Genomic DNA, 18,526 nt, shown 5'->3' on the forward strand with positions numbered 1-18,526 from the left:
GAGAAAAGGCCTAAACTGGAAAGCCATGAACTTTCTAAGCAAAGAAAACATCTCAAATTGGCCAAATTTAGTTAATTCAATTTATTAACTTCTACTCTTAAATATAAATGTGATGATGTTAAACCTGAGTTTCATCCTCATAAAACAAGTACAAATTTCTGAGTTCATAACATAACGCACTAAAACGTTTACTTCGCATTGAAGTTGTCCAGAGATGGTTTTAAGTGAATACGTTTCTGTTTCCAAAACAATTCTCCTTTATTCTCTTCTATTTTACCAGAATAAAACAGCTTTAGATGACTAGATGAAAAGAGAAGGAACAGCGTATACCAAGGAGAAACCCTGACCATCACTTCTATTTACACTGTTGAAGACACTAGTAAGTAGATGGCATGTGCGTATTTTAACTTTAAAGATTTAGCTCTTCAGCAGACCTGGGTGCAGCCCGCTTCTCCAGCTGACTTCCCCAGAGCCAGCAATCTGGGTCACGTGGCTGGCTGACCGCCCCCCCTCCCCCGTACCACCTACCTCCACTCCCTGACCTGCCATCAGATCCCACCCCAAGGAGCCAGTCGTCCCCGTGAAACAATGAGCAATTCTTATAAGACACAACTGGAGCTCTGTTACTATGGCACAGGAAGACTTGATAAGATCTCCTAGCCACAGCATTCTTTTGTGTCAGCAGACGCAAGTGGGATGTTCCTTCTGCAGCTCTTACTGAGCAAGAGGAAGCAGCCTGTGAAGCACAATGTTCATTGAAATCGGCTTTCATCTGAGGAATCCCGTGGTGGCTCCCACTCCACGATGTGCATTCTGTCTGCAGCTGAGCTCTCCTGATGCATTTCCGTTGTTTGTTCTGAGGGGAAGGCAGCACCTTTATGAAACTCCATCTTTTACTAGGTAAAGGGCATCACATTGTGCTGGGCAAAGCATTATGTGTCAGGATGTCTCCAGTGAGTCTGGAGCCTAGAGGGAACATTAAAAATAAAATAGAAAACAATCCCCGCCTCCGCCGTCCTGGCTCACTGATGAAGCACTAGTTACATTCAGGGAGGAACACAAGCGCGCGCCGACGAACCTGAGGCACGCGCATGTTTTGTCTTTAGGAGCAGGAAGTATCGGTTGCTTTCGTTATTGCAGTGGGCGCAATGCCACAGGCCACACAGGGTGGTACTGAACTATGGCGCTGAGTGCTATGGGCCCTATAGAACTGTCCAGAAGCCAGTTGGGCTCTGTTATCTATTGTATCTATTAAATTTCAGAGCAATTCTGACGCTCAAAGGACAAACATGGGGAGGAGGAGGTAACCCACAGTCAAATCATAGGTAAGAAATCTCTCCATCTCATTGTCTTAGTTTTATAATTTGGCAATTCATTTTCTTTTCAGAGAAAAACATTCTGTATCCAGGAGTCTTCTGATTAATAAGAGGTCTAAATCAGTACATGGAGAAACAAGTCAACACAGGCTAGTCTATCTTCTCTTCTTGCTGGACGCCTCCTCTCATCTCTCCCGGCCCTTCCTTCTCTGCTCCACCCCATCTGGACTGACCAGTCTGTAATGCAAAGGAAGATAAAAAATGAACTCTCGTTATGGATAGGAGAGTGAACACCTTATTTTCATTTCTACAGCACTTCTGACTCCGTGTATACTTTTTTCCCTCACCTCTCAAAATAAGCTGGCCAAGTTAGGAAGGCAGTGTCTATCTCGGCAGTAGAGGGACTAGGCAGAGAGAACAAGGTAAGAAACCCTTGAGCCTCATAAAAAGCCAGCATGAGTACATGAAGGAGAAGTCCACGTGTGAGATTTCTGGCCCAGGCCCTCTTCCTTAGGCTGGGCCCCTAGATATGTGGACAAATGATCAGTCTCCAATCTGAGCAGCGAGACGAGCTTTTCTCACCACCAGAAGCCTAAAGTCTGTGTGTTTGTGTGAAGCCAGGTATGACAGATATATAAGGAGATAGTGACACTGGAGAACTTGAAAAACATGGACGTTGTTTCTTGGAATCCAGTGTACTTCTTCTAGTCTGAGAAAAACAGACGTCAGTCTTATAAGTGACGCAGGATACAGACGAAAATGACAACCAAAGGCAATTAACTTTATCCAGGAGGAAAGATTTGAAAAAGTCCTTAAAAGTTAAAATTCCGACTAAACCCCATGAAGAGGATGCAAAACTGTTTTCTAAAGGCTTTTCTTAGCTGAGCTAATAATAGAACTCTCGAATACCTGGAAATTTTGTGGAGTCTTCTGTTGGATATTCTTACGAAAGGATTTGCCCAAGTTTCTGGTGACTTTTCCCCTATGTCTGATATGAGTAGTTCATCTCTGATTGGAATAGGCTCTGGAAAAGAGAATTTATATTAGGGATTAGCTTTGGATAGAAAGGATCCAAGAAACTCTCTTCCTCAATCATCCTCTTCCCCCAACTTTGGTTATAAAATTTAAATTAAATTAAATGATAAAATAAAATGGATAACGAGTGACTAAAGCTATGTAAAGGTGATCCCGGCAACAAGTAGGAGATTCTGGGGGTCCTTCTAATTTTAAGGTCCTATGACTTTAAAAGTCCTAGAAGAATAATGCTGATGCATTTAAGTTATTTTGTTTATTTTAATTTAATTTTTTTTAAGAGAGTGTGATGGTGGGGGGAGAAAGGGGCAAAGGGAGAGGAAGAAAGAGAATCTTAAGCAGGCTCCATGCCCAGCGTGCAGCCTGTTTTGGGGCTCAATCTCACAACCCTGAGACATGACCTGAGCCAAAATCAAGAGTCAGATGTTTAACTGACTGAGCCACTTAGGTACCCCAACTGATGTACATAATTTCTACACATATATTGGTGATCTCTGGGTTAGAACCACATAAATAATATCCAGAAAAGATATCACATATTAGATTAGAATACATCTAATTCAGTCCACCTTTTAGGCCAAAAATATATATATATATATGTGCTAAATACCTGCTGTGTGCCCAGGACTACAGAACTTGCAGCAAATAAAAAGACACATTGCAGTGTGGTCTGAAGGCTATCATATAATTAGATGATTTTGGTGTAATATAGTATTGGCTGAGTAGAGTGACAGCCAGGGTAACACAGGCCCTATGGTTCTTAATTCACCTTGTGAAGGAACAGGAAGGGCTTCTAGAGGGGGTAGTGCCAGAGATGGTACTTAGAGCTTGAAAAGTAATTATCTAGGTGAGGAAGACAGAGGAGAAGATTCTAGACAGGAAGACTCACATGAGGCAAGTAAGGGGGTCTGAGACAGAGGGCACCTTCGAAGAACTACAAGTAGCTTGGTGTTTCTGAACTGTCCAGAGTAAGGCAGGTAAGGGCAGGGCACATCTGTGGGGGCCAGGCACAAAGTCTGTCTGTCCTGAAACTTTGAAGCTTCTGTTAGGACACAGATGAAAGAAATCAGAACGGAATTTACACCTTAGCACTCTCTGATACTAAGACTCTAGGAATTAGACAACGTGAGGTTGGGTATCAGAGAAACTGAAAAGGCAAAAGAGGTTATGGTGAAATCAAAAGATTTACTTAAAGGTCATGAAAGGACTCTAGAGTTGAAGGCGGGGATAAAGCATGATTGACATCTTGCTCAGTTGGTTATGGCCACTTAGGAGAATTTTATTTATTTATTTATTTATACTTTTTGTTTGAGAGAGAGAGCGAGAGAGAGAATCCCAAAGACTCCCTGCTAAGTGTGGAGCCCAACGGTGGGCTCCATCTCATAACCCTAAGATCACAACCTGAGCCAAAATCAAGATCAGACACTCAACTGACTGAGCCACCCAGATGTCCCTCCTAGGAGAATTTTAAAGAGCATTAGCAATGTGACTCTCTCTCTCTCTCTCTCTTTTTTTTCCTTTAGCAGCAACCAACAGGATATCTACAAAGGCCTGGATCCTGACTGCAGTGCTGTGCACCTAAGAATAAATGGAAAATGAAATCAGAACAGAAGAATAAAGGGCAAGGGAGAGAATCAAACTCCGCAGGATATGTGTAAAATGCTTTTAGTGACCTCAAATTATGGGATTAATGGAATGAAAAGGAAATGGTTTTGAAAGTAAATGATTGAACACAAGCATTTGAACTTGCCCTCTAGGAAGTAACAATAGCAAACCTCACTTAAGCTTCTGTGTATTTAGAAAATCAGAAACAAGGAGAAATACTGAGACCATTCTTTGGTTAGGGAGCCATTAGAACCTACTATTACTAAGATAATTCTCAAAACGACAAGAAAGACCTCCATTAAAACAATAAAGAGGAGAGTCCACAGGGCCTCCTCTGGAAGCAAGGGGCTTGAGTTGTTAGCGTCTCACCTCCCCTTCTTTTGTCCCAAACTCCATCCCTTACTGACGGCGCAAGGTCAAAACCCAAACAACTCTGGAGCCATGAGGGCCAGCTGTATCATTAGCAGGGCCCAGAAGAAAATGAAAATGTAGAACCTCTTATTCAAAAAGCAGAAAATAGCATGCTACTAGAGGTATTAAAATTAACACTTTTCCCTTTCTTCCAGTCTTTCTCTTGACTTGTCATGGTGTCTTTTTTATTTTTACTTAATGCATTATAAATAAAGAAAAAAATAAAAATTTAACTTATAAGCATGAGTTTTACCATTCATTTTTATATTGATACATGCTAGTCTTAAACAAAGTCCTTTAACTCGTATGTAGCATCATCAAAATCACACAATTTGCATTTTATAGCTCATACATTGCATATGTATTTTATTCCTATCAGAAGGGCAGAAATGCTGCAGAATACTGACTCAACTGTTTTTATTTCCACTTCCTATGCAAGTACATTCTATTAACACTACCTTCAACTTACGGGTGGGGAAAGAAAGACTAACAGAAAAGGTAACCATGGATCACTCTCTTTCCTTTGGATCATGATTTCTAGCATATGTGATTGGCTAATACAGGGAAGTAACATGAGTAAGGAAAGATATGACAGAGTTCCTTAGTTGTTTTGTGTTTCTTAGAACTCCATTATCTTTTATCTGCTTATGAAGCAAGTTCCCTTTCAAAAAGAAAAAGGGGCCTCTCAGGGTTGTCAGACTGCCCTTCTCCCACTTAGTCATAAACCTAATAATATTGCCTTGATTTGCTTCACGTCGCAGTGAACTCCTGTGCATCATGGGTGCACCTGAGTGCTGTGCTCAGGGGTCACTGTGACCATTATAGGAGAACGGGGCAACAAGGAATCACAGCCATCATGCACATCGTATGTATCTTATCTGTTCAAATACGTGTTCGTTCCATTGCCCTATTTCACTTCACTTAAAACCATGAGTTCAAGGATAAAATTATTAAGAATCTTAAGATGGCAGTAATGTGGTTTTGGAATATAGGTGAGGTTTGGTGGGGTGAGGTCCGGAGCCGACGACCAAGAAAGAATTCTTGAGACGTCTTTGGTGCAAAATGGTGGTTTGATTAAAGCATGGGGACAGGAGCCGTGGGCAGAAAGAGCAGCCGCACCGGGGTTGTGAGCGGTGGCTGATTATATACTTGGGAGTTGGGTGAGGTAAAGAAAAGGGAGGTTTCAAAAGGATTTTCATATGTTAAAGAAGACTCACAGGATACTGGAGCCCTTGCCATTGTCAAGTTAAAGGTTGTTTTTCCCTCTAGCAATGCATTAACATTAAGATAGTTGGATGCTTCCTGGAAGAATGTCACGCAAATCCCATCCGGGATTGTTGGGTGCGGGGAGGGTGCGAGGTGTCAGCTTGTGCTTTGTCCTCAGCTAGCCTTCTGCTCCCTCGTCAGCAGTAGCAGTGCGTAAACCAAGCTTGAGGTCCTCCGGTGGGCCCCTAGAGATTTGTATGCTCATGAAGCCAGCCCTGGGAGCAATGGACCAATATTCCTAACTATTGTCTAAAGAAACTGCTTCTTCCCAATAATTGTTTCTTATTTTGACTACAAAGCTATTTCAGAAAGCCTTCTGGGATTAGCAAAGCCTTCCCCGATTTATAACTCAGCCTCACAGAAACAAGGCAATAAGACTAATACCAGTGCAATTTATAACTCAACCTCATAGAAACTAAGGCAGTAAGACTAACCAATGGCAGGGAACCGCACCTGGAGAAATCATTTAGCTGCCTGAGTCAAAAACTTTTTATTATATTAAAAATGAAGATTGAAATGATTTGAGCTAACATCCTAATGACTATTATGAATTTAACCTCACTCACTCAAGATCCTGTAACAATGATCCATGTAGCTCGTCCACTGTCTACCTTGCCATTTCGGGTAAGCAAAGTTCAAGCCCAGAGGGCTCTCCTGTCAACAAGGGAGCAAGATGGAAAGGACAGTGCAAGAGGGACTAGGTTAAATGTTACCCTTGGATACTTCAATGTGGGGTATAAGACACTCGGCTACTGGGGGCACTTGGAGGGTTCAATTGGTTAAGCATCTGACTCTTGATCTCAGCTCAGGTCTTGATCTCAGGATCCTGAATTCAAGCCCGGAATGGAGCCTACTTAAAAACAAACTAAAAGACACTAGGACACTGAAGGGCTTTTCATAGGAATCACAGAGGTATTTAAAGAGTGTGTCTTTTACTTCCTTTGAATTTCAATGGCACCATTTTGGCAAACACTGCCTTGGAATGTGACTCGCTTTAAAGAAATTTCTTGGCAATGGTATCAATATAGCTTTTTTGTATATGTCAGCTAGCTAGCATTTGTGACTTTGTAGATGTTCAAGTAGAAGATCCTGAGGAAAGAGTTAATATTGAAGTATCCAGCATAAGGCATGCTGGACCCATTTCCTACCAGGAAAAAATAGGAAGGCACTCAGCCAGGAACTCATAAAAGACTGCAGAGAATTTTGATTGGCAGTTTTAGCCTCTGCATCTGGAGAGTTTATTTATAGTTATTGAAATCTTGATAATCAGTGGTACAGGAGAAAAAGGAAGGAATAGATTATTGGAAACCATGCATCATTCACAAACTTTATTTTAAACAGTTGTTTTTAACCGCCGCTTTTCTATCAAAATTTCCACCAGACTGCATAACAAAGAGTCAGTTTACAACTTAGTACTTAATTTCTTTTTATGCCATCTGCTGACCCGCAGGAATAAATGTCAAAGACTGGGAAAGAGCATTGTTGAGTAACCCAAAGCAAATAAAAAATAACAGATGAATGAACTACTGCTATGAAAAATGACTAACCTACTTTGACCCCTCCACGACTATGTCATACAACTAGAGGAGATCACAAAGAACAAAACTGGGGCACTGAGCCTAATAACTAGAGCAATATTTATATTACATAGCATCATACATCTTTTAAATTCCAAGTCATACTTTATTATAGAAACACAAGTCCACTCGAAATTAGCAAGGACTAATTGGCTAGAAAGTAATTATTGATTCTTTAGCCTTTTTTTTTTTTTTCCTTTCTTTCTTTTTCTGAGTCATGATGTGTAGTTAAAAGGCCAAATCTCAATAATTCTAGAAGGGAAGTTTTTGAAAGTTCTGTTTCATTAAGTCAACCTGTAAGGAAGAGCTTCACAAAATGGATCATCTGTTTTTGGACCTTGTTTGATAAAAGCCATAAGCCCTTCCTTGAATGGCAGGAACTCCCCTTGGGATGCACCCCTGCTTTAATATTTAAATTAATTAATAATGACTGATGTTAAGAATACCACAAGTTTATCTGATGCCTTAGGCCTAATGGATTATGGTTAGGCTCTGTCAGCTATTAGAATCAGAGTCAGCCACTGTTCTGTGCCCTCCAGTCTGTGGCTTGAATCCAGAAAGCTGCACACTCGACACTTGAGTTCTAAGATGTGTATCAACTAATCTTAAACACTTCACCACATTTCCAAGGAATTGCTTTAAACAAGGCGTGGGTACTGTACTCAATTACCTTCTAGTTAGATTTGCAATGTTTTTTCTTCAACCTCTTTTGTGCAGTAACATTCATTGAGTGTCTGTTAATATCCCATGCTCTATGCTAAGCACTATTGAGGCAGGAGCTCATGTAATAATGACTTAAAACCCATGAAGCAAGTGCTATTATTACACTCACTTGCCAATGAGAAAATAAGGACTCAGCGAATAAACATACTTTGCTAAGGACATTCACCCATAAAGTGGTAGAGATGGGACATACCCCTTGCTTTCTTACACTGGAGTTCATTATTCTACACTGAACCCTATTTCATTACACCAGACAATGTTATATTTGATAGCATCAAACAGGCTAGGAATGATGTATTTTCAACGCACAGACTGCTGAACTGTATAGGCTTCTCTAGGTTCAGACTGTTACAGTATGCCACTACAGGAGTTCAAAAAGGGAAAATCAGTAAAAAAAAAAAGGGAGGGGGGCAAAAGAAACAATTAGTTCTGAACAGTGACCCATCCTTGGAGGAACTGAAATGCAGTCAGACTGCTCAAGAAAAAAGAGGAGAGGCAATGGGTCTCCAGAAAGAGTTGGTAATTACTACACATGTACTTGAGAAGGCAGCAGACCTTTTCTGCTACATGGGTTGGTTGTTACTTCAGATACCTCCTCACTACTGCATCTGAGAGTGGATTGTCAATATGAAATGCCCATCTTCCCAAGAGTAAAAAATCAGCTATATTTCTCACTTCTCTTTCCCTGTTTCTTCTCATTCCCTACCCTTGTTCCTAGTCTGCTCACATATAAAGAGTTAATGTATCACTTATTGAAAGTAGTTAATCTTTAGTCTATAAATTCACCAACAAAATGTCAGCCCCCAAATTATCGTGAAATTGACAGATTCTCATCAATATGCCTCTTGATAAACTTCGGGTTAGAGTTCATTTGGCAGGACTGTACATCTAAATGGCACCATTATTCCTAGTATTATTTTTCTCATGATACAAAAGATTTTTTTAAGTTTTTAGGATTGAGAGCTCTCTCTGGAATGATATTTTCTATTCAAGTCAAGAAAAAGAGAAGACACATAAATTCTAGGTGCCACAGTCTTGATGGGATAAACAAAAACTGAAGTATAACATTTAGTAGCATGAGAACCTTTTGAGAAACTTCTTTTTGACTTGAGGAAGGACAACAGAACAAAGGTGATTCTGGCTAAATGTAGAAGATATTTTAACTACTGTTGCTTATCTGTACATAGATAAAATCCCTCTAATCCTGGGCTTCTGGTTTAGAAAGTGAGCTGTAAAGTGGGCGATTTCAGAACATTCTCCCACTCAGAAACTCTGTTAAAACAGAAGCAGAGGGATTTGGGAGTGAAAGGCCTTATGTTCATATAGTAAGTTTTCATTTGGGTAATTAAATTCACTTTTATTGGCTGCAAAATCTCTCTCTCTCTCTCTTTTTAAGATTATTTGTTTATTTATTTGACAGAGAGAGAGTTAGCGAGAGCAGGAACACAAGCAGGGGGAGTGGGAGAGGGAGAAGCAGGCTTCCCGCCAAGCAGGGAGCCCGATGCAGGGCTCCATCCCAGGACCCTGGGATCATGACCTGAACCGAAGGCAGACGCTTAACGATTGAGCCACCCAGGTGCCCCTGGCTGCATAATCTCTTAAAAATAATTCACATTTACTTCAAATCCTTAGGCCCGAAAATTGCTTTTGGTAAAATACAGTGTCTAAAAGAATGAGATCAGTATCCAGATGAAAGCTTTAACTTTTGTTTTGTGATGCTTTAAACTACGAGATACATATACTTCTATGGTCAGAGGGGGTAGAACCTGAATTATTTTTTTTAAAAACTTGAATATTGGCCAGTTTGCAACACTGCTTATAGCAATATTGTCATATAAATGTGGAAATAACTTTTTCAGTTTGTCCCAACCAAAACATCAAGTGTGACTTGTTTTATTTTTTCATACTCCATGTCATTAAATGATAACATTTAGTAAAGTCCTACATTTCATCACGACTGACAATATCTTACGAACACAGAAGTTAACAAAACAAAGCTGCAATAAGAGTTTTGGCTTTGTTTCATATTTCATTTCCCTTACATAGCATATTGTTTACAGGGATGGGGAGCATTTTAACATTCCTTAGAATATAGAATTTATTTACCATGAATAGACATTTATATCAGCAAGTGAAGAAATGACACTGTGCTTCTTCACAATAATTAAATAACCCATTTAAAACAGTCTCCATGTTTTTTACTTTGGAAGTAAAATAAGCTTGAATTAAGATGGCTTGATCATTCAAAATTCTTTGACTTTTTTTTCTTTTTCTTTTCTTTCTTTTTTGCATTTTGGCCCTGAAATATCAGACCTTTCTTTTCATCCGTTCTACCTAACACTAAAGGTTAACTATTTTCAGGATAAATTTTTCAGCGAGGTAAAATAATGATTGAAGAGTTATGTCCAACAGAAAGATCATTGGCTTGCTAGGATTTTGCTCTTTGCCGACTAAAAAAGCATTTACTGGATTTTGAAGTGTATTTTCCAGTTACAGAAAAAGCATTTACGGAAAAATAACATTCGTGTGGAAAAAAGAAAAAAAAATCTACTCATTCTGCTTCATCATCTCTACATGGAAGGAGAGATAGGGGGAAAGCACTCATTACTTTCCTGGCAATAATCAAGGAAACTAAGAGAAATTCTAACAGAATATTTTTGTTTTAAAAAAGAAAGAAGAGGCAGGGTTTGAAACTATCAAGGATTAGTGTAGAAGTCAGCTGCACGCAAATAATAGATTGAGCTATGCTCCCTCCTAGAGCCAGACCAAGGTCAGAAAATTCAATTTTGATTCCTAACTTACAAAAATTCTGATACATTTTGTATGTGTTAATCCAAATGCATGCAAATCTACCAATTTCTCAGCAAAATCAGTGTTCCTGCCTATTAATTTCTTTTAATTAAAAAAGAGCATAACTGGAGGAATTCTTATTAGAATCCAATGTACCCCATCCCAACTTCCTCTTTCTTTAGGTCAAGCTAATAAGTCCCTTTGGAAATCAAAATAGACAGCTACCACCATTATAATAAAATGTAATGACATGTGAATACATAACAAAAATGCATTTGCATTTTGAAAATAAGTTCTCTTTAAGATTTTCTCTAATATCTACTCTCTTTTAAAGTTCATCTCAGTCTCAAGGTCAAATATTAGCAAGTGTGGATGTCAAGATATTTAAAAATAAGAATATATTGAAGTCATTGCACACATTATCATGGAAACATAAGCTGGTGAAAAATTTTTGGAGGACAACTTGCCAATATTTATCAAAGTATCTCTGCTGCTAGGACACTTCTAATTTCAGTTCTGGGTCACTCCTATTCTTACAACAACATAAAACTGAACAAACTGAAAATCAATGACTTTTCTTGGACTCATCAGAGAACTGAAGTCACAGGACAAATTGGCACCCCCAAATCTGGAATCCAGAGAGTCAAAGTTGAGATCTGCTTACCAGAAGCAGATGCCTGTGGAGCCAAACCGGTAGAAACACTTAGATGGCAACTTTGACAAATTGCTAGAGGCTGACTATGGTCTAGCCTGAGAAAGAGATACTGGTTGGGGTTGCAGACTTAGAGCTGAAAGATGTAAATTCTCTCCAAGGGGAGTAGTTAAGAGTGACAAAACTCAGGAGGGGAGTCAAAAACAAAGAAACTTGAGGAATGCAAGGCCACTGTCACCTATTGCTACTTCAAACATTAAACAGAGATCCACTCCCAGCAAATTAACATAAAACCTCACTCTAGAGGCCCATTTACCTCAGTTCCTTTTACCCAATACAACATGTATAGCTTCCAACAAAAAATTCTAAGACAAGCCAAATACAAGAAAAAACACATTCTGGAGAGACAAAGCAAACATCAGAACCAGACTTGAATGCAACACAGATGTTAGAATGATCTGACAGGGAATTTTAAAAAACTATGATTAATATTTGAGGGAATATAGAAAAGTATGCAAGAGGAGATGGACAATTAACTGGAGAGTTGTAAAGTCTAAGAAAAATAAATATTAGGTGCTAAAAAACAAAATCCCCAAAAAACAACCACCAAAAAATGTGGTAGTAGAAATAAAGATTGTCTTTGAGAGACTTATCAGTAGACTGGAAATGTCTGAGAGAAGAACCAATGAGATTAACGTTAAGTCAATAGAATGTCCCAAACTGAAATGCAAATAAACAAATGAAAGAAAAAAACAAAACATAACATCCAAGAACTGTAGGATAATTTCGAAAAGTGTAACATACACATAATTAGAATACTAGAAAGGGGAAGAAAGAATGGGTCAGAAGAAAGATTTGAAGTAATAATGGCCAATAATTTTCCAAAATTAATAGCTAACACTAAGCCACAGATCTAGGAAGCTCAGAAAACACCAAGCAGTACAAATACCAAAAAACACACACTTGGGAATAGCATATTCAAACAGCAGAAAAATCAAAACCAAAGAGAAGTTCTTGAGAAAAGTCAGAGTAAAAAAGAATCACCTTATCTACAGAGGAAGAAGAAGTATTACTGTGGACTTCTCCTCAGAACCAATGCAAACTACAAGAGAGAGATTGAAATACTTAAAATGTTGAACAATGACAACAACAACTAAAAACCTGCCTAGAATTCTATGTCCAGTGAAATTACCTTTCAAAAGTCAAGAAGCAATAAAGTTTTTTTTGTTTGTTTTTTGTTTGTTTTTTACGGGCAAAAACTGGGAGGATTCACTGACAGCAGACCTTCCTTGCAAGAAATGTTAAAAGGGTAGTAGAAAAGGGGTGAAAAAATAAGAATAATTTTACAGTGGAGTAATCTGACAAATAGAGCTTCAAGGTTAGCATCAACAGTGAGAAGTCGTGTTGATTGCATGCACCGTTGATATAATGTGGTGAAAATGACACTTTCCCTTAGTGGTTTTCCTTCCAAAAAGACATAACTCCATCCTAACCAAGAGAAAAATCCCGTTTGAGGGCCATTCTACAAAATACCTAGCCACTATTTCTCAAGACTGCCAATGTCACCAAAAACAAGGAAAGTCTGGGACAATGTTGCAGCCAAGGGAAGCCTAAGAAGACACGATGACTAAATTTAATGTGGTATCCTGAATGGGATCCTGAATTAGAAAAATGACATGAGTTAAAAACTGAAAAAGTCTGAATAAAGCTTGCAGTTTAGTTAATAAAAATTTATCAATATTGGTTCACTAATTTAAAATGTACCATACTAATGTAAGATATTAATAATGAGTATATGAAAACTCTCTGTACTATATCCACATTTTTTTAAGAAACGAGTCTAAAAAGGTTACTTTGTAAAAATGCAAAAGATAAAACAAAACCCTCTTTCAAATAATTTTAAAAAATACACTGCTAGGAATTTATCCTATATGTTTATAAGCAAAAATATGCCATGAGAGATTTCCCCCTAAGGCTTTGTAATTTAAAAGATCTGACTCCAAATTAAATGTCCATCAATATGGAGTGCCTGGGTGGCTCGTTAAGTGTCTGCCTTCCGCTCGGGTCATGATCCCAGGGTCCTGGGATCAAGCCCCACATCGGGCTCCCTGCTCAGCGGGAAGCCTGCTTCTCCCTCTCTCACTCCCCCTGCTTGTGTTCCCTCTCTCGCTCTGTCTCTCTCTGTCAAATAAATAAATATAAATAATCTAAAAAAAAAAAAAGTCCATCAATATAAGCTTGGTTAAGTAAATTACATTATAGCAATAAAACAGATGATTCTGCAGTCATTAAGAAAAAATAAACATACCTGTATGTACTGCTATAGGAAGAACTCCAAGGCATAGCAAATGAAATGCAAAGGCAAGCACATTCACAAATTTTAATTTTAAATTTAAATGTTTGGACAAAGCTTTTAACAAAAAAATACTACCTCCATGTCCCTTTCCCTCTCTATCTCTTACTCTGTTCCTGAGACAAAACCATTTTCAACCCTTTCATAACTTTTTTGATATTTCCTTCCATATTTTTAAATAAAATGTTTATGCTTTTCTTTCTTGATTTTTCCAATTTAGATAGCTTCATTAATCGAGTACTATGGATGATGAAAACTTAACTCGCTTACACCCCTATCTCACTGCTCATACATATGTAGTTTCCTCTTTTTCTCAATGAATTGAGGGAATGTAATAATTGCTCATAAAATTAATATTCAGTGATTATATAATGTTATGAACACTTAGTTCTTAAGCAGATTTTACTTGGTCTTCCTGGTTTCATCCTGATATGCTCCTCTGTGTTTGGATTATCTGAGCCTTTCTGAGGTTCTATATATGCTTCTATGCTTCTACTACCACTAGCTTAGGTTTTAGCTTAAGCTTTAAGAACCCTTACTGTTTACATGGGCCCTTGCTGGTTGGCTAAGTTACTCATCCATCTGCTTTCCAGCTTCCAAATTTCATTCCTGATCCTCTCCTCTTCTCTTCTCTTGGGACAGATCTAGGTTTCAATTTTGTAAAAAATTGTACCAAAGTTTGTACAGTTTTGAATATACTCTTTAAGAAAATGAAGATAAAATTATGAATACAAAATTTGATTTGAAAGTGAATATTTATTTTGAATCAGAAAATAAGACCTAAAAGTAACAAATTTTTAAAAATACTACAGATATCACAAAATTTTAAAAGACAGAATACTTTTATTGATTAGTGGCTTGATGCAACTCTATAATATTTTTCTCCCATAATTTTTCTGACTAGATACACTTTGTCTCTTTATATGAGAACAATTTTGTAACAACACTTTCTTTGGAGAAAATAGAACAGTATTTCAACCTTTTCTCTAGCATGGTTAAGCTTTTTTTCTTTTTCTTTGAGTCAGGATGCACAAAACATGTGACTTTCCACACAGACAGAGTTGATACTATATGAAGACATTGTTCTATGTTCTATAAATACAAGAAATCTTATAAGTCACAGTTTGTAAAATTCTCATCAAAACAGAAAAAAATATGGTCTATATGACACCAAATTATTCACTTACAATTTCATATATCTGATGTTTGGAACAATTTTTTAGACATTAGTTTCTGGCTTTGTATATTTTAATTATTACTTCGGCACTACTTGGATATACTGGTATCATGGGAACAATACTATTACAAAACAATCTCTGACCTTGAATATTTGCATTGTGATGCCTAGTGTGTTGGTAAAGTGAGTAGCAAAAATATTCCTAGAACCTAGGATGGCTTGCGATAATATATCTATTCACAGAAATGATTGCATGCAACATAAATATATTTTTCTAAACCAAAACTCAAGGTACACCCAAATAAACTTCCTTAGTTAGATCTCAAAAGTGCTTTTTTGTCCTTTGAATTTATACCCTTTAAAAACTCCCTTTATTTTTCTCTATCATGAATAAAGAGCTATCAACATTCACATATAGGTTTTTGTGTGAACTTAAATTTTTATTTCTCTGGAATAAAAGCCAAAGCTTTTATTGCTAGGTCATATGGTAAGCACATGTCTTTCTTTGTAAATAACTGGCATAACCTTTCCAGACTAGCTGTACCATTTTGCAATCCCATCAGTGATGAATAGATGGTCCAGTTTCTCCACATCCTCACCAGCATTTGGTATTATTACCATTTTTTATTTTAGCCGTTCTGTTAGATGTATAGTGATATCTCATTATGGTTTTAATTTGTATTTCCCTAATGACTAATGATGCTGAATATATTTTTATATATTCATTTGCCTCTGAATACCTTCTTCAGTGAAATGTCTCTTCATATCTTTGGCCCATTTTCTAATTGTTTGTTTTTTACAGTTGGCTTATGAGAGTTCTTTATATATTTTAAATGCAAGTCCTTTGCTGGATAAGTGGTTTGCAAATATTTTCCGAGTCTGTAGCTTTTCTTTTTATTCCCTTCACAGCATCTTTAGCAGAGAAAAATCTGTTGTTTTTGTTCTTCTGGACACAACCCAAATAATCTTTCACTGGGAGAACAGTTAAACAAACTGTGGTACATATATGCCATGAATCCTAGTCAGCATTAAAAGGAATGAACTACTGATATGGGAAAAACCTAAAATAATCTCAAGAGAATTATGCTGAGTGAAAATGCTGATCTCAAAAGGTTGCACACTGTATTATTTCACGTAGGATGACTTTCTTGAAATGACAAAATTATAAAGATGGAGACTAGATTAATGGTTGACAGAGGTTGGAGAGGTGGCTGGGGCTGTAGAAAGGTAGCATGAGGCATCCTTGAGATGAAACTCTTCTTTATCTTCATTGCAGTGGTGGTCACACAAATCTATACATGTAATAACATGGCACAGAATAAAATACACACATACAAAGGTTCCAGGGAAGTTTTAATAGCAGTTACTTTAGATGAAAAAAAAATACATGGGGAAAAATATATGTGAGAAATAAGTAAAAGTTTAGATAACAAAGTAAGAACAAGATGGTATATTTAAATTCAACTATATCAATAATAGCATTGAATCTAAATAGTCTAAACACACCAGCTAAAAAGCATCAAGTGTCATAATGGATAAAAAGCAAAACCCAAGCTGGTTAAATATAAAGAAACAAGTTAAGTCAAAATTTGAAGGATGGAAAAAGGTATGCCCGTCTAAACTAGTCCAAAAAAAAGCTAGAGTGACTATATTAATATCACAAAAGTATATTTGAGAACAAATAATATTACCAAGGATAATTAAATTCATTTTATTTTGATCAAGGTTTCAATTAATCAGGATATAGCTGATTAACTGAGTTGCAAACATTTATGCATTTAATAACAGACCTTCAAAATACATGAAGCAAAACCAATAGAACTATAAAAAGAAATAGACAAATCCACAATATAGTCAGAGATTTGGACACCAATGTCTCAATAACTGATAAAACAAATAGAAAATCAGGAAGAATAAAGAAGTTTGGGTCACTGAGGAAATTTACCTAAAATTGTACATTTTTAGGGTGAGTGATATCTTTATTAAGTATACATGTGTTAACTGTGACCATGAAGAAGTTAGCAAAATAGAGATAATATATTCAAATCATTTATACTATTTGTTGCTGCCCATTTTTTTTAACAGTGTTGACTTTTGTGATCATATTGGTCATCAGAAATCCAAACTATAATGAGCCTTCAGTGGCTATCACAAGATCTATGTTTATAACTTTATGGTTTGCTCATTGCCTATAGTACTTGCAAGATCAGAATCTGAGCCAGGTGATCCTGGACATTAGCATCCATTTTCCCCAGCCACAGTCTTTAGAGTCTACGAGTGAAAGAAATCTGCAAGTCTGTGGCTCAAAGTTTTTCCATATGAGTTAGATCCAGAGATGGGACTAAAACATCAGGGTAAAATATTTATTAAGATAAATTAAAGTGAAAAATTAGGGATTGGTGACCATGAATTGGAAAGATCCAAAATATGAAATAAGACACAGGGGGTAAAGTTCAACATTATTTAGAAGCAAGGAGAAGGAAATGTGATGCATTTCTATAACCACAGGATAGTCTCCCTTTACCTTTGACAATCTTGTGTAAGAAATCTTAAGTGGGGGGGCACCTGGGTGGCTCAGTTGGTTAAGCATCTGCCTTCGGCTCAGGTCATGTTGAGTCCCACATCAGGCTCCTTGCTCAGCGGGGAGCCTGCTTCTCCCTCTCCCTCTGCCTGCTGCACCCCTGCTTGTGTTCTCTCTCTCTCTTTCCCTCTCTGTCAAATAAATGAAAAAAAAAAAAAGAAAAAAGAAAGAAAAAAAGAAATCTTCAGTGGGGAATTTCGATTATTTGGGGGAACTCACCTGTTTTGAGTGTGAAGTTGCTGTGAAAGTACACTTGATAGAAGTCAGATGTCCCTGTTTAAAATTAGGTGAGTCTCAGCTTTTTGCAAATCCCCACTCACTGTGTCACCTTGACAAGTCATTTAACCTCTTGGAATCACAGCTTTTTTGCCTATAAAGTACAAATGGTGGTACAAACCTACTGATGAGTTTGCTTGATGCAAATGTAAGACTTTAGAAATAATCATTTATACTGTAGAGCAATACTGTCCAGTAGAACTTTTTCAATGATAGAAATATTCTATAACTTTCTTATTCAATGTGATGTGCATTACCATATGTGACTAGTGAGCATGTTTAAAATATGGCTGGTACAACTGAGGAACTGAATTTTTAATTTTACAAGTTTAAGTAACTTAGATTTAAATAGCCACGTGTGGCTAATGGCTACCATATTGGACACCACAGGCATAGAGCTAAAGAAAAAATGTCCAATTCATTTTTTGGGGTCCTGTTTCACAAGCAACAGGGAATGTCAGAAAATCTATCAACCAAAGTTTGTGTTCCTTTCCACGTATGTGAAGAAACATAAAAATACCTGGCTTTTAACTTCCTGACTTTGTGCTCTGGAATATGGTATCACAGAGTACCTCTTGGGGCCCCTGGGTGGCTCAGTCAAGTCTTCCACTCTTGATTTCGGCTCAGGTCAAGTGATCTTGGGGTTGTGAGATGGAGCCCTACATTGGGCTCTGCCCTCAGTGGAGAGTCTGCTTGAGATTCTCTCTCTCCCTCTGCCACTCCCCCCACTCATGTGCTCTCTCTCTCTCTCAAATAAGTAAATCTTT

The 18,526-nt window shown here is 37.5% G+C and overlaps 1 long non-coding RNA gene across 3 annotated transcripts in view; it reads right to left on the bottom strand.

Moving 5' to 3' along the window:
- Nucleotides 1-1,318: 1,318 nt before the first annotated feature.
- The window catches only part of LOC141372994 (uncharacterized), a 38,624-nt gene continuing 21,416 nt past the window's right edge, over nt 1,319-18,526 (bottom strand). For 2 of the 3 annotated variants that reach the window (XR_012378579.1, XR_012378580.1), the window contains exons 2-4: nt 17,703-17,853; nt 2,226-2,340; nt 1,319-1,553 (exon numbers count right to left, since the gene is read on the bottom strand). This is a non-coding gene — a long non-coding RNA (uncharacterized lncRNA). The remainder of the gene's footprint in view (nt 1,554-2,225; nt 2,341-17,702; nt 17,854-18,526) is intronic. The other variant, XR_012378582.1, reaches the window with a different exon arrangement.

The sequence above is a fragment of the Callorhinus ursinus genome, unplaced genomic scaffold (assembly GCF_003265705.2).
Source record: "Callorhinus ursinus isolate GAN/ISIS: 27379988/994484 unplaced genomic scaffold, GSC_fseal_2.0 scaffold6, whole genome shotgun sequence".
In the NCBI taxonomy this organism is placed as follows: Eukaryota; Metazoa; Chordata; class Mammalia; order Carnivora; family Otariidae; genus Callorhinus; species Callorhinus ursinus.